Source organism: Aquila chrysaetos, chromosome 18 (assembly GCF_900496995.4).
Source record: "Aquila chrysaetos chrysaetos chromosome 18, bAquChr1.4, whole genome shotgun sequence".
Lineage (NCBI taxonomy): Eukaryota > Metazoa > Chordata > Aves > Accipitriformes > Accipitridae > Aquila > Aquila chrysaetos.
In genome coordinates, this window is record NC_044021.1 from 20,362,259 (window position 1) to 20,375,711 (window position 13,453).

Here is a 13,453-nt window from a genome sequence, read left to right on the forward strand (position 1 = left end):
CTCCAGTGCTGCATCAGTTTGGTACCCAGTATAATGAAATGAGTCATCCCATCACCTCTTCCTACTACTAATGTTGTCAGCAAATTGCAACAGCTTAAGTAGCTCAGGAAAAAGTCTCATCCTGCTGTTTCCCAAACTTAACCCACTTGGAATCCATGTGTTACGGAACAAGAGTGCAAACTGAAGGCTTCCTAGCAATATTTCAGTGAATAACAGAGGGAATTACTGTTATTTCCAAGAGAATAAAATGTGAAACAAGTTTAACTAGATAAAATGAGCCTGGACAGTGCTAATAAAAGCCATTCCAGAAGATTGCAAGTAGTTTTATAAAGAATTTTGTTGATTGCATGCCTACTGGACAAGTTAATACAGTGAAAGATGTCTGAGGAGAGGAAATGAACAGAAGATTGACACTGGTTTGTACATATTTGAAAAAAAACTGTGTCACAGCAAAAAAACCAGCATGCCAGTCTGCTTTCAAATATGTAATCAGCGCATTTTGGTTTGCTGATGATAGGGAGGTAAGTGGATACCCAAGTTCAGGTTAGCACAAGTGACTTCAAAGTGATTAATACTTAAGATACCTGAGGCAGAGTAACTAGAAGTGCAAGATGTAAATAAGAAAATAAAGAACATGAATAGTAATGCTCTTCACACCTGGTGAGAAAGAGCGCATTGTTGACATGGTGTGATAGCTACAGATGGTAACTGAAGTGGGAAATGTGTGAGAGGTAGTGACGAAATACAAGGATTTGTAGGACTCTTCTGAAGAAGACCTGATTTTCAAAGGTGCTCTCAAGTCAGGAGTATACAACCCTATAAGTCAATTGGAGAAGGTGGGAGATAAAATTTTGTTTGTTAATTACAAATATGTTAATGGTAGCGAATGGGAACTCACTAGTTGTTTAATCAGAGTGTCGTTGCTCTACTACAAGGGTTTACTTTAAGACTATGTTAGGTAGTTCTCTTGTCTTAAAAATGAATTAGCAGTAAAATTTAACTTCTTTCATACTTCACAATTTAGGCAGGTGTTTACTGAAGTATAGGCAAATAAATTGAAATAATGAGCACATTTAATTAGGAACTTAAATTGTCTGAGAAATTATATCCTAAGCTGCATAGAACATGAGCCAAACACAAGGAAACAGTTCATGTGTAACACCTATCAATGCATGCAATGATGCAATGCATATATCACTATCAAGTAACATTTGGAGTTCCATATTTACCATGTCTCTATGATTCCACTTCAGTTTTGATTGCCTTGCAGTTAACAAGTTACTATTAAATAACAAAATCAATAACAAAAAATGCAGAAATGCCTGCTCAGATGTTTATGTTAGAAGAAAAGGCTGTGACCTTTTTGCCATTTGTAAAGGATTAAGCAACAACCTTGATAAAGCAGTAGCCACTGCTTTTATGTCTGAGATTGGTGGCATTCAGTAAGGTCTCCAGACAGCAAACTGTCCTAAAAAAAATTGCTGGCATAATGCAGTCACCTTCAGCAGTGCTTCCACCACCATCTCAATTAGCTACCATCTCAATTATCTCCTTGTATTCTAGTGACAAGCAAGCAGCCCTGAAGCACATATCACAGTCCGTGCCTACTCTTTCATTTTCCAGATAACATTTAGACCTAGGTATCACAGAATAGGATGTTGTGGATGTTCCTTTCCCAGGGAAGGGGTTACATGCCTCAGAGGAGCAAAAATATCCATGAGAAATCATGAAGCTTGAATCCATTTTTTTCCTGAAAAGTAAGTATTTTGGTATTTTCATGGACTACCTGCTCCTTCACACAGGATTCTTAATACCAATCTCTCAGCCTTGACCATACAGCAAATCATGCTCCCATTTGCTCCTGGCTGCAGAGCACATATCAGCTCAGGAGCAAGAAATATGTACTTCTTGGAATAACATCCTTTGGGCATGCAGTGGGTGCTCTAGTCCCACAGCACTTCTAACAACCTATGAGAAATGAAGGTCCTGTGGGAAGATCTGATCTGCACCACACGCTCTACTGTGGAGGCAGAAACTAGCCTGTAGGGTCTAACCATTTTCTCAATAAATCAAAATGGCAACATTCAGCTCTATTCCTTTTACAAGTCAGAATGAAATAAGTTATCCTACAGCAAAATCAAGCAAAGATGTTGGAGTAAGGAAACTGAGTATGACATTTTGATCTCAAGAGCTGCTATACTATGCGACTAGGGAAAGAAGAGGGGATTTTCAGGAAACAAAGGCTAAGTAGAAAGAAATCAGATAGCAAGTGAATGTCAGTATTTTTTGTTTTATTTCAATATGGGAATTTAAATTGATGACTTCCTGGGCTGCAGATTAAAAAGTTACAGAGAATGCAGAAATCTTTCACACAGACCATGTTGGAGGCTTGGAATTCTCTTTCCAGTATTTGACACAGCAGTTTTAATCTTCGTGTTAGCTCTTGGGAACTATCTGACCAAAGGTAAATAGCCAGCTTGTCTCTTAATGAGTATCTGGATAACAATTTACAGTAACCTTAGGTTCGTGAGGAAGGGATGCTGCTTAAAGCATGTGTGCTATTTTCTGGATGGGACACTGGGAATGGATTTAAGTAAGTTTTATTGAATGAAATTAAACAAATGCTTTTAGCAAACTATAAAATTAGTTAAATAAGTTCAGCATAATCAGATAACTTTCCTAATCAATCAGACACTAGAAATGATTTTTCTGCTTAGCCAAATCTGCATTTATATGTTCCAGGTACCAACCTCAGCAGTAAATAGGTACTATATTCCTACTACATAAATGACCATTTTCATTTTGCATGTATCAAAATATTTTTTCCAATATTTTTAGAATTTTCCTTAACAGATACTTATTTCATACAAGAAATACTTTCACACATGAATGTAACTTACGCTGTAACTGCTGTAAACTAGTATGAACAGCCTAAAAACATTTAGTCCCCACTTCTTCAAAATCAGCTCTTAAAATGACACTGTTCATAAAGACTTTCATTATTGGATTTGGGGCTCTATTCAGATTCAATAAATAAATTAAAACCTCATTCTCAATCTACCACCATTGCTAGTAATGAAACATAAATTGGATGGTAAATGAGTGAACCATATTGGTGTCTTTTCCATAGGAAATACAAAAACATATCTTGATTTTGATAAATAAATCACTGTCACTTACACTATGGCTGTAGTTGTGTGGCTTGCACTGCTAGACAAATAAAAACTCTAGGTCTTGCCTAACAAGGTGATTTATCTAACAATTGTACATGGGTTAGAAAGGAGACACCTTTATTTTCTCCCTTTCCTCACAGATATACAGATCCTTCCCCTGACACCGTCTGGTTGGTATGCATTGGATTCTAGTGGTCTCCGCTCATTTTATCTGCACAGCAGTGGCCCCAAGAACTAACATACTCATAAACCCTCTCTTATGAGCATATTATACCACTAGATGTTTAAGCAGGACTTGAAACCATTTTGTATTAAAAAAATGAAGGTACAGAGTAACCATTATTTAGCTGAAACTGGAAGGGCTTTTCACCAAGCAACATTCATAGCAGAATCCCCACTCACTTCAGGAAGATGAAATTCAGCAAGGACATAGTAAGAATTATCAGAAATCTGTATTTACAGCCACAACCACTGAAATTACATTCTTGCTGCCTTTATAGTAGGAATCAAGTAAACAAAGACAGAAACTGTGTGGATAAACATATTCCTATGAATCTGAAAGTTGGTGACTATGATTCATAATTAGTAATCACTTCTTTAACGTATGCCTGTATTCTTTTAAGGACTAAGGTTAACAATAGTTTCTAGTGTTTCTTGCTTCCTATTCTTTCACCAGATTAGCAACTGCAAGACATCTCTTTCATTTTAATTGGCCAAAAAGGAAACCATGAAGATTGATCACCAAATACTTTTTTCCAGACTTTAAGATAAGTAGGGTTAAGAAACAGAAGGAAAATTAAATAAGAGGAGGGGGAGTATGAAGCAATGTTTAATGCCTTTGGCATTATTTCATTTAGTGGTGAATGCTACACGATGCTTCAAACTGAGATCACAGTTGAGCAGACAGAAAAGAAAAATATCATTTTGTCTGTGAAGTTGTCAGAAAGATGAACCTGTCAAGAGGTAGAGAAATAGGTCACATGAAAGTTAATGGAAAGTAATGAATGGAATACATTGTGCCACAATGCTTCATCTCAATTAAAAGTTCACATGCTGAATGCCATTTAAATTGACAGATACCCAGCTCTTATCAGCCTGCTTATTTATAGTCTTTGCATTTATAAAGGCTGTTGTTTATTCCACTGGGTAGCCTCTGGAATCCTCCTGTTGCATTTCTTAGTCAAGAACAACTGAAGTGTAAAGTAGTGAAATGCCAGGATTCATAGGAAAGCGTTTCATGGGGGAATGTTTCTCTATTACAGATGTTCAGGTGCTTCAGAATAAACTGATGTTAGAGAAAGACTGGATTTTTCCTTCTAGCAGTGTCCAACACTAGACTGACATGAACTAACCATTGCTCTGTGACCATAGCAATGTCATCACTTCAAGAGGCAGCTCCAACACCCCTTTTTAGCAGTTCAAGACAAAAAAGAGTGGTTTGGAAGGCAATACAGGGAATATGTCATACCTGCATGACATGCCACACTGCTGCACCCCAGCTTCCCACACAGAGGAGTGATGAGAATAATGAACTTGCTGAAAGGGAATATGCTAACTGGTGGGTTACAGCTTTATCCTTGCATTACTCTGTTGCAAGAAGTGGATAATAGTTTATAGAGATGACTTGAGCCACTTTTAGGTGAGAAAAAGCTTTGTAGCTTTTATATGGGGGGGATGACTTAAAGCCAAAGGTGAGACACAGAAGGATACCATAGGTACTACTAAAATTGGGAACATGATGGCACCATGCTGAGGAGAAAAAAGTTACGCATCAGAAGGGTGCACTTTTTGAGTTGTATGTGAACTCTCATTCTCTCCAGGTCAGGTGTCTGACTTAGAGCTCCATGTTTAAGTACTTCATCCCTCTTCTTAAGTTAAGCACTTCACAAAACTCACTTGTCTCAGGATGATAGTGGGAGGCATTATCTATGTAATTGCTTACTAGTCCTTGAACTTGCTCAGGAAATGAGAGCTCTGGTGTGTAGCCCTCCTTCAGTGCCAGGATCTCAACCATATTTCCTCCAACTCCACAGTAAATGCCTGCGTTGTGTAAGAGTTGGGGAGCACCTTTCACCTCCCATGTTACAGCTGTGCCACTGAGCTGCCCACACTGCCAGAGGAAGCTAGCAAGATGGAGCCTGACATTGCAGGAATGGTCCACCACTACAAGGTGGGAGGGATGAGTATGGATCTCTGTTTTGTGATGAACAGATGGATGTCAGAATGCCACAAGCACACCGAATACAACAGAAACACACAGAGTGTTCAGTAGCTTTACTGACTGAGAGCAGAGCTGAGGCAGATATTAACAACTTCCTTGCTCAGACTGGGAGACCAGTGTGCATGTGTGTCGAGGTTTAACCCCAGCCGGCAACTAAGCACCACACAGCCACTCACTCACCTCCCTCACAGTGGGATGGGGGAAAGAATCAGAAGAGTAAAAGTGAGGAAACTCACATGTCGAGATAAAGACAGTTTAATAGGTAAAGCAAAAGCCGCGCACGCAAGCAAAGCAAAACAAGGAATTCATTCACCACTTCCCATTGGCAGGCAGGTGTTCAGCCATCTCCAGGAAAGCAGGGCTCCATCACGTGTAACGGTGACTTGGGAAGACAAATAGCATGACTCCAGATGTCCCCCCTTCCTTCTTCTTCCCCCAGCTTTTTATTGCTGAGCATGGCATCATATGGCATGGAAAATCCCTTCGGTCACCCAGGATCAGCTGTCCCAGCTGTGTCCCCTCCCAAATTCTTGTGCCCCCCCAGCCTACTCGCTGGTGGGGTGGGGTGAGAAGCAGGAAAGGCCTTGACTCTGTGTAAGCACTGCTCAGCAGTAATGAAAACATCTCTGTATTATCAATGCTGCTTTCAGCACAAATCCAAAACATAGCCCCATACTAGCTACTATGAAGAAAATTAACTCTATCCCAGCCAAAACCAGCACATTCTCCACCCCTGTAACATTCTCTGCCCTCTTAGGCAGAAGCCTAAACATGGGCACCAAACACTTCCACTGCCAAAGTGTTAATGGGATGCTTCATTTTAGGTAAAGATGTTTCTTAGTCAAATTGATTATGTTTTAGCTCCTCCTAGGGCTTTTCTTTTTTTTTTTTTTTTTTGACTCATAGCCCTGACAGTAGTGATTTTGGAACAAAGACTGCATCAAATTTACAAGTGCACAGGCGTTCCAGGCATGGTGGGAGGCTGGACTACATGGGAGACATTCAGTGTAGCCTTATCTGGGGGGACACAGTGCATCTCAGTGGCTAAGAGCAAAACAAAACCCAAGACATTCATCAGTGAAAGAAAAACAAGCTCATAGTTCTGTGGCTCCAGTTTACAACAGATCCAAGATCTGTGCTGCTCTGACAGTCAGGCTGGCAATTATCAAAGCCAGGAATAGGAGAAAAAACCTCTTACAACTTGTACAATTGTACAAGTACATAGACATCTTTTAGAGAGGTTATAAATGAAAAGGAGAACTGTTCACTCAGCTTACAAACAGGTAAATGAGCATTGCTACCATGCAAATCAAAATATCTGCTTGTGATTTGAAAAAAATCATAGCTGTGTGTGAAGGTCTGATCCTGAATTAGCTACTTACATTTAACTTTCCTAAGCTGTATATGTTCTAAGGATCTGAGCACTAAGGATTTTGCACTGAATTTGTACTGATTCTTACTTGTTCAGCATAGTTGAGAAATTGGGCACTTTGGGTAGCTGTCTCCTCTCCTCACCCAAAGCCTTAGGCTTATTCTGCTGTTGAAAGCCTGAAAAAGAATCCATCAAGGGTTAATTTTAAAATCCTTCTAAGTGGAATTTGTACTCAGTTAATATTTAAGTACTGCCTACAATGCATGTAATAAAATGGGAGCATGTTTTGGAAAGCCCTGATTGAATGAGCATGTCAGCTGGTGCTCTGCTAGCCTAATGCAATTTGATTTTGATACAATGTAATGGAGCACAGTGATGAAAAACAGCAATCCTAATAAGGCTCCTCTTTTCACAGTTTATTTTTGGCCACTGAAGCAGGTGCTTCTCTATCACTCTCTTTCAGAGCATGTAATCTCAAAATAATTAGCTAACATGACTTTTCTTTGTGTCATAATTAAATGAAATCTAGGTAACAGACTATTACTTCTATATTGCAAAACCGTAGGGTCAAATTTTCAACTAGTATATACTGGCACCACAGACATCAGCTGAACAAAGAAAAAACCTACAGCAGCAACAACTTTACTCACAGGAAAGCAATGGACAAACGGGACCCAGCTGCCCTGTATGTGCTCAGAAGAGAGCTGGCTGCATTCTATGCTGTTTCAGTGGCCTGCTCTTTAGCATCTAGGCAAATCAGACTGAGCTGCAACTTGTATAAGGTGGATTAATGTTCAAAAGAGAATTGTATGAAGCTACCAAATTAATTTCTGTGTGATTCTGGTTTTGAACGCAGGTTTCTGGGGTGAAAGGCTAATGCATTAACTCATCACATCAAGCACATCTCATTATGCAGAAGTTAATGTTAATACACTCCATTTCCTACATTTTTAAGGATCTGATGCTTTCAGGGACTTTTTTTCTCCTTGTGCTAATTGTACTATCTGCATCTCTTATCTAATTTAACATGTAGTTTGTGTCAAAAAATTCCTTTGAACAAAACAACAATCAGGCTTTCATGAAATCACAGATCATCTAGGAAGCAAGGAAAGTAAGCTGTGGCAGAAGATGCTATTCTCAGTCCCAGTGGGCAGCAAAGCTAAGCGAATGTGAGTTACCTGCTGAATTGAGTACATTCACTCTTGGAAGAAAAATGCTTTTCACTTTAGAAGTATATGCAATTATCCTCTTTCTTTCCCAGCCACATACATACACATCTGGTGCTAATTCTGGCCTTTACAGGATGCTCTTTATGTCACTGTGGGGGAAAAAAAAAAAAAAAGCTGTAAATGTTCTGTCATAAAAGTGCTAAGCCACCACCATAGAGAACAGTCTGTGACACTCTAGCCTCAAAGATTTTAAAGGATCTATCCAAGGCCATGTGTGAACTATGTTGTGCTGAACCAACTGAGTTGGTTGGCAGCAATAACTTCTTTTCCCATCCTGCATAGGGATGTAGGATGAAGTGTAGGGAACCTTGATGAAATCTGTTGCTGACATTTAAATAAATTAATGATGTACTCTGTATACAAACAAGAGAAGCTGATGTTTCAGCAGTGATGGGCCTGATTAGTTTTTAATGATGATGAAGCCAGCACTTTAATGGTTTGTGTTGAGCTTTTAAAGCCAAATTTTCAGTGAGCCTGTTCATGTGGAAACATAATGCTTTTATTGGTATGTTCAGCTATGTGAAGGTATGTAGATACTGGCTAAATCTAAGCTGTGCATCAAACACATGCTCCTGATTGTCACAACAGCAGACTTTGTTCAGAGAGCAAATGTGACTACCTTCACGCCTACACACCTGTTTCCTTCCCAAATAAACCATAAATCTGAAGGTGGAGAGGAAATGGCATGCATCTGGGTCTGTCCTGGACACGTCACAAAATGTCTAGCAGCTTTATACATAGGAGCTGAGAAGTGCCTCCGGCTCAGTTGATTTAGACATAGCCACTGCCATTTCCCCATCTGCTGCACTTCCAATGAAGGGGAGTTTTTGTCCTTCTGCTATAGTAGCTATGAGGCAGCTGCTATTTTATGAGAGCAATTTATGCAACATATTAAGAAAGCAATTTCAAGATGGACACATTACTGTTATTCTTTCTTGATTTGTTGCTTTTCTAGATCTTGATATTGTCAGTCTGAAAAAGAGTAGATACTTTTTGTGTATAGAAGAAAAATTCTATTTCCATGTAGTAAAGAGAAAGTGGGAATGTTCAACACTGCCTGGTATCTTCAAGAAATTAATTGAAATTCATATTATTTTAGGACGCTGAGAAGACGTGGTATCAGGAAAGCATTAGTCTTGACCAAGGCTACAGAAAATTGATTCGCATGTCATTCTTAAAGCTTAAGTGACTATTAAAATGTAGATAATTTGGCTGAGTTGGTGAAGTAATCTTAAATCCTCAGAGGGGAGATGTTAAGTCAATTATGGGGACAGGTTATAAGTTGCTCAAAAGCTAACAAAAAGATAATGCTGTTCTCTTACTCCCCTCACCACTCAAGTGTTGCTTGCAGCCCCTCAAAACAGGCACAGACTCAAATAAATTAAATGATCTATGATTAATACACTGTTTGTGCTTATTTTTATTAAAGGGCAGGTGGTCATGTGGGATTTTAGGGTTTTATTTCTTCATTACATCAGATAAAGGTTCTGAAATAAGAAAAACTCCAATTTACCCTCCTGTTTGGAGACAGGTAAGAAACATTTTTTCTCTCCTACTTGAATACAAAAATCTCAAAATTGTTCACATACCCCGCCCCAAAGACCTCTAAAAAATCACATTAAGACATTGTGATAGGACAGAGATATGTTACAAGTCCACTGTGATCCACTTTAACTAAAAAGATATTTATGCTTTCAACATACAGGTTTTCTTAAGCATAACATCCATGAATGCTGACATAAGTTAAGGATATTTAGTGTCGTACTTGGAAACCACTCCCATAGGAGATTTTGGTTAGAAGCTGAGACAAAGTGTATTTTGTAGGCAGTTAAATGTCCCTTATTTTAAAGGCTGTGATAAAACATGACACCTTTGGAATCAAGAGGATAGCTGTATTTTACAAAATTCTAAAGTAACAAGAGCAATGAAACCTGATTTCCTAAGTATGTCTCTTGTGGCTGGATTTGCTGGCACCTCACACAGTGTCAGTTCTAGCTGATGCTCTTCCCATTTGGAGTGCTTGTAACATATAAACTCTCCCATATAGACTCCCCTGTGCCTCGTAAGGGTAGAGCTCATGCTACAGTGGGCACTCCCTTTACAAGGCTGCTGAAGCTGACTCTTCTCTGCCCCCTGGAGATTGTGTAGAACATAATACCTTTTGAGACAACTACCTCTTCCAAATTTTGAATCATTCAGACAACTTCTGCTAAAGTCATCAGGCACAGATCAGACAGATATAGAGAGTGACACTGTGTAAGTCTTGTTTCCTTCTGAAACTAGTAAAAAGGAGCTGCCATGCATGCCCCAGTAAGATTGTGACAGGACAGACCCAGCTCCATCTCCCTCTGATCAACTGCAGCGCACCTCTCACTGGCTCCTGACTGATGCTAGAGCAATGCCACAAGACAGTTAATTACAGAGGATGCAAGGCAAAAAATGAAAGAAAAGAAGTATCCTTAGATCTGTTTACTGCCGTTCCCATTTTCCCTCTCCCTAGCAGTAGAAGTCGACATTGCTAGCTGACATTGGCTCGGTCTCACTCTCAAACCCTGCAGGAGAACACACTGATGTTTTGAACACTGTTAGCTCATCCTGTTCTTTCCCAGCGTATCATGTTACCTTCACAACTGAGAGAAGGATCCCTTTACTTTTCAGACTGAGGTACTAGGACATACATAGCATTTAAAATGTAATATTAATTTGCATTGGTTGCAGACTGCAGTCCATTTAGTACATGGAGAGAATAGTACCTGTGCGACTAAATCACAAATGATGTGACAGGTATTTTTTTAAGACTACCATGTAATGGTGTGTCAAAGTATTCTTCTTTTACATTGCATTAAAAGAAATCTTACCCTTGAACTGCTGAGAAAATAATTTATCCTGATTTTTTTTAAAGTCTGATTCAGTCCTCTTAACATAATTTCCTGAGCTTTGAACTCATTGAGTCTTCTAATAATGTCCTTAAATGAGGGAAGGAGGTAATTTTCTCTCTCACTGCCTTTAGGGGATCATCAATCATGCATCACTCACTCATAAGTGTTAGCATTGCACCATGGCTGCCTTTTTTTTTTTTTTTTAAAGAAGCCCAATCATGTATGGGGAAAGTGCTGTAGAGTAAAAGTTTCCATTTATAAATTGCACAGTCTGTGCTGAATTGCTGTACCTCCTGCGAGGCAATTTTAGTATAAAGCCCTACAGTGATTCAGATCCCTAGCTACAATAATTTTTGTTATAACCTTTCCTTCACCCACTGCCACAACACATTTCTATAACAAGCAAATTCCATGCATGTTATAAGGACAGATTTATAAATGAGTTGTACTGTGATAGTGTCAAAGAAGATGTGCTTATTAAGCCAAGCGACAGTGCAAGTATTGAGTTATTTGAAAAGCCAAGCTACTTTTATTTAAATCCCAAGAAATAGGCACCAAGATATTAAGAACTGGTTTGACTGCGTGCTTATTCTTAAACATTTGCATATTCAGTTAATTTCAGTATTAAAACACTGTCAAATTAATATACTAGTCTTTTCCACTTGAAAAGCGGATTAGATCACACAAAACGTGATGGTCTTCATCTGAGCCCTCAACTGACTTTTCCCACATTACAAAAATCAATATTTGCTTTTCCAAAAAGAATTGCAATTGGCAGTAGGTGATTAGGAGAAATGAAGTCTGAATACTAACTGTACCCAGTGGCAGTTAATGTACAGGAGGAAAGCATGAAATAATTTCTGAATCTTGCTGTTTGTTGAAAATAAAAGCATTTCCATATTAGACATTACTTCTTTCAGGAAAATAAATCAGAGATGGAAGAAAATATCCCTGGTGAATTCCTGCTTCTTTACAAAGTTCTTTTTACTGAATGCTTCACTGCACAGCAAGAGACAGTATCTCTGCTCACCACTCCAAGGCCTGACAGCACGATGTGCTTGCTCAGGATCACACTCCCAAGGACTGTTCTCTGCTTCTTCCACCCACTCTTTCCGCTTTTTTCTTCGTTACTTTCACATACCTTTCCATTCAAACAAGACTCTCTGAACTCCATTCACTCCTGTAATAAACATTTCTAAATGGCCTTACATGAACCTTTGCTGTGGGCAATTGCATGCCCATGTTTTGGCACGGGAGACATCATTGTTTCATAAAGATGCTTATTTCTTTCTAAATGCTTGTGGAAAAGGAACACATCTTTTCCCACTATGGTTTCATTACACTTCAAGCCAGTCTTTCATGAAGTATATATAGTAGCAGCAGCAGGGAGCAGCCTACACTTGAGGCTAGCAGTCTCACAGAAATACTATGCAAATATGACTTACTGCTTTCTCCTCTTTCATGCAAGACTTGAATAACTGGCACTGCCTCATGCCTGTCAAAAGACTGCTCTGTAAATCCTTTCTGAGCAAAGAGGAAAATATAAGTAAAATGCACATGTTCACCAAGTCTGTTTTTTCACCTTTTGAACTCTAGAACAGCTTTTTAAAGCAATCAGCTGTAAGTGCAAACGATACCCTGCTGCCACTTAGCCTCCTTTCCCAAGAAACCCATTTGCAAAGTATTATTTGTTTATTTCTCTCAGGACAGAAATAAGCATTAAACATGGGAAAGTTAATACACTTCATAATGATAAACCAGGGGTTTAAATGAGCATGAAAACTTGCTGAGGCAAAGCCTTCAAAATGATTTTAAAGCTCTAATAGGATCCCTTGCATGCATTTGAAACATATATGCACACAAAGCACTGACCCAGGACATTGTCACTGCTGTTTCTATTATCATTATGACTTTGCAAGCTGTGTCTTATTAATGAGCATTCAGTGCAGTGCTTTACCTATTGTGGGAACTGCTGTATCTTCGACATGTCCCCCCTTTTTCTGAGAACCATCCCCTAATTAATATGAAACTTCTGTGAAATAAGGTAATTCTACATGTAACAGAAGAAGCCCAGAGTAGAAGATTTGCATATTGACAAGACAGTCCAGCATAACACAGAGATACCTGTGCTACCTGAATTACCAGCAGCAATCCAGCATGGGCCAAGTGTGGTACCTCCCCATGCAAAGAAGGGAGAAGACATTGAATTACCCCTGCCAGCATCACGTAAGAAGACTCACCTCAGAGAGACAGAAAACAAAAGAAGTGAGGAATCATTGTTTTTAAGCATGCAAATATTTGGTGTCCTTTTCCTTTGCAGTCAACCACCCAATCATGCACATGGAGAGCACGCACAAAATTTTTCCTCCTTGTAGAAGAGCATGGAGAAGATACACAGGTCACTGCACCAGACTAGCACTATGGAAGCACTTAGGCTGTCAAAGAGAGGAAGATAAAGAAGAGTCAGCAAACACAGTCTTGCTTCTGTAAACAGATGCCACAAAACTGCATATACACAGCGTAAACCTCATGTCAAGGTTAGATGAAGAAGTACTGCAGCAGGTTTTGCCTCCTACTTA

General features: G+C 39.2%; 1 long non-coding RNA gene across 1 annotated transcript in view; it reads right to left on the reverse strand.

Moving 5' to 3' along the window:
- LOC115352976 overlaps nt 1–13,453 on the reverse strand; it is an 87,212-nt gene that overhangs the window by 36,937 nt on the left and 36,822 nt on the right. Inside the window, exons 3-4 of the long non-coding RNA XR_003927357.1 lie at nt 13,115–13,309; nt 7,945–8,084 (exon numbers count right to left, since the gene is read on the reverse strand). This is a non-coding gene — a long non-coding RNA (uncharacterized LOC115352976). The remainder of the gene's footprint in view (nt 1–7,944; nt 8,085–13,114; nt 13,310–13,453) is intronic.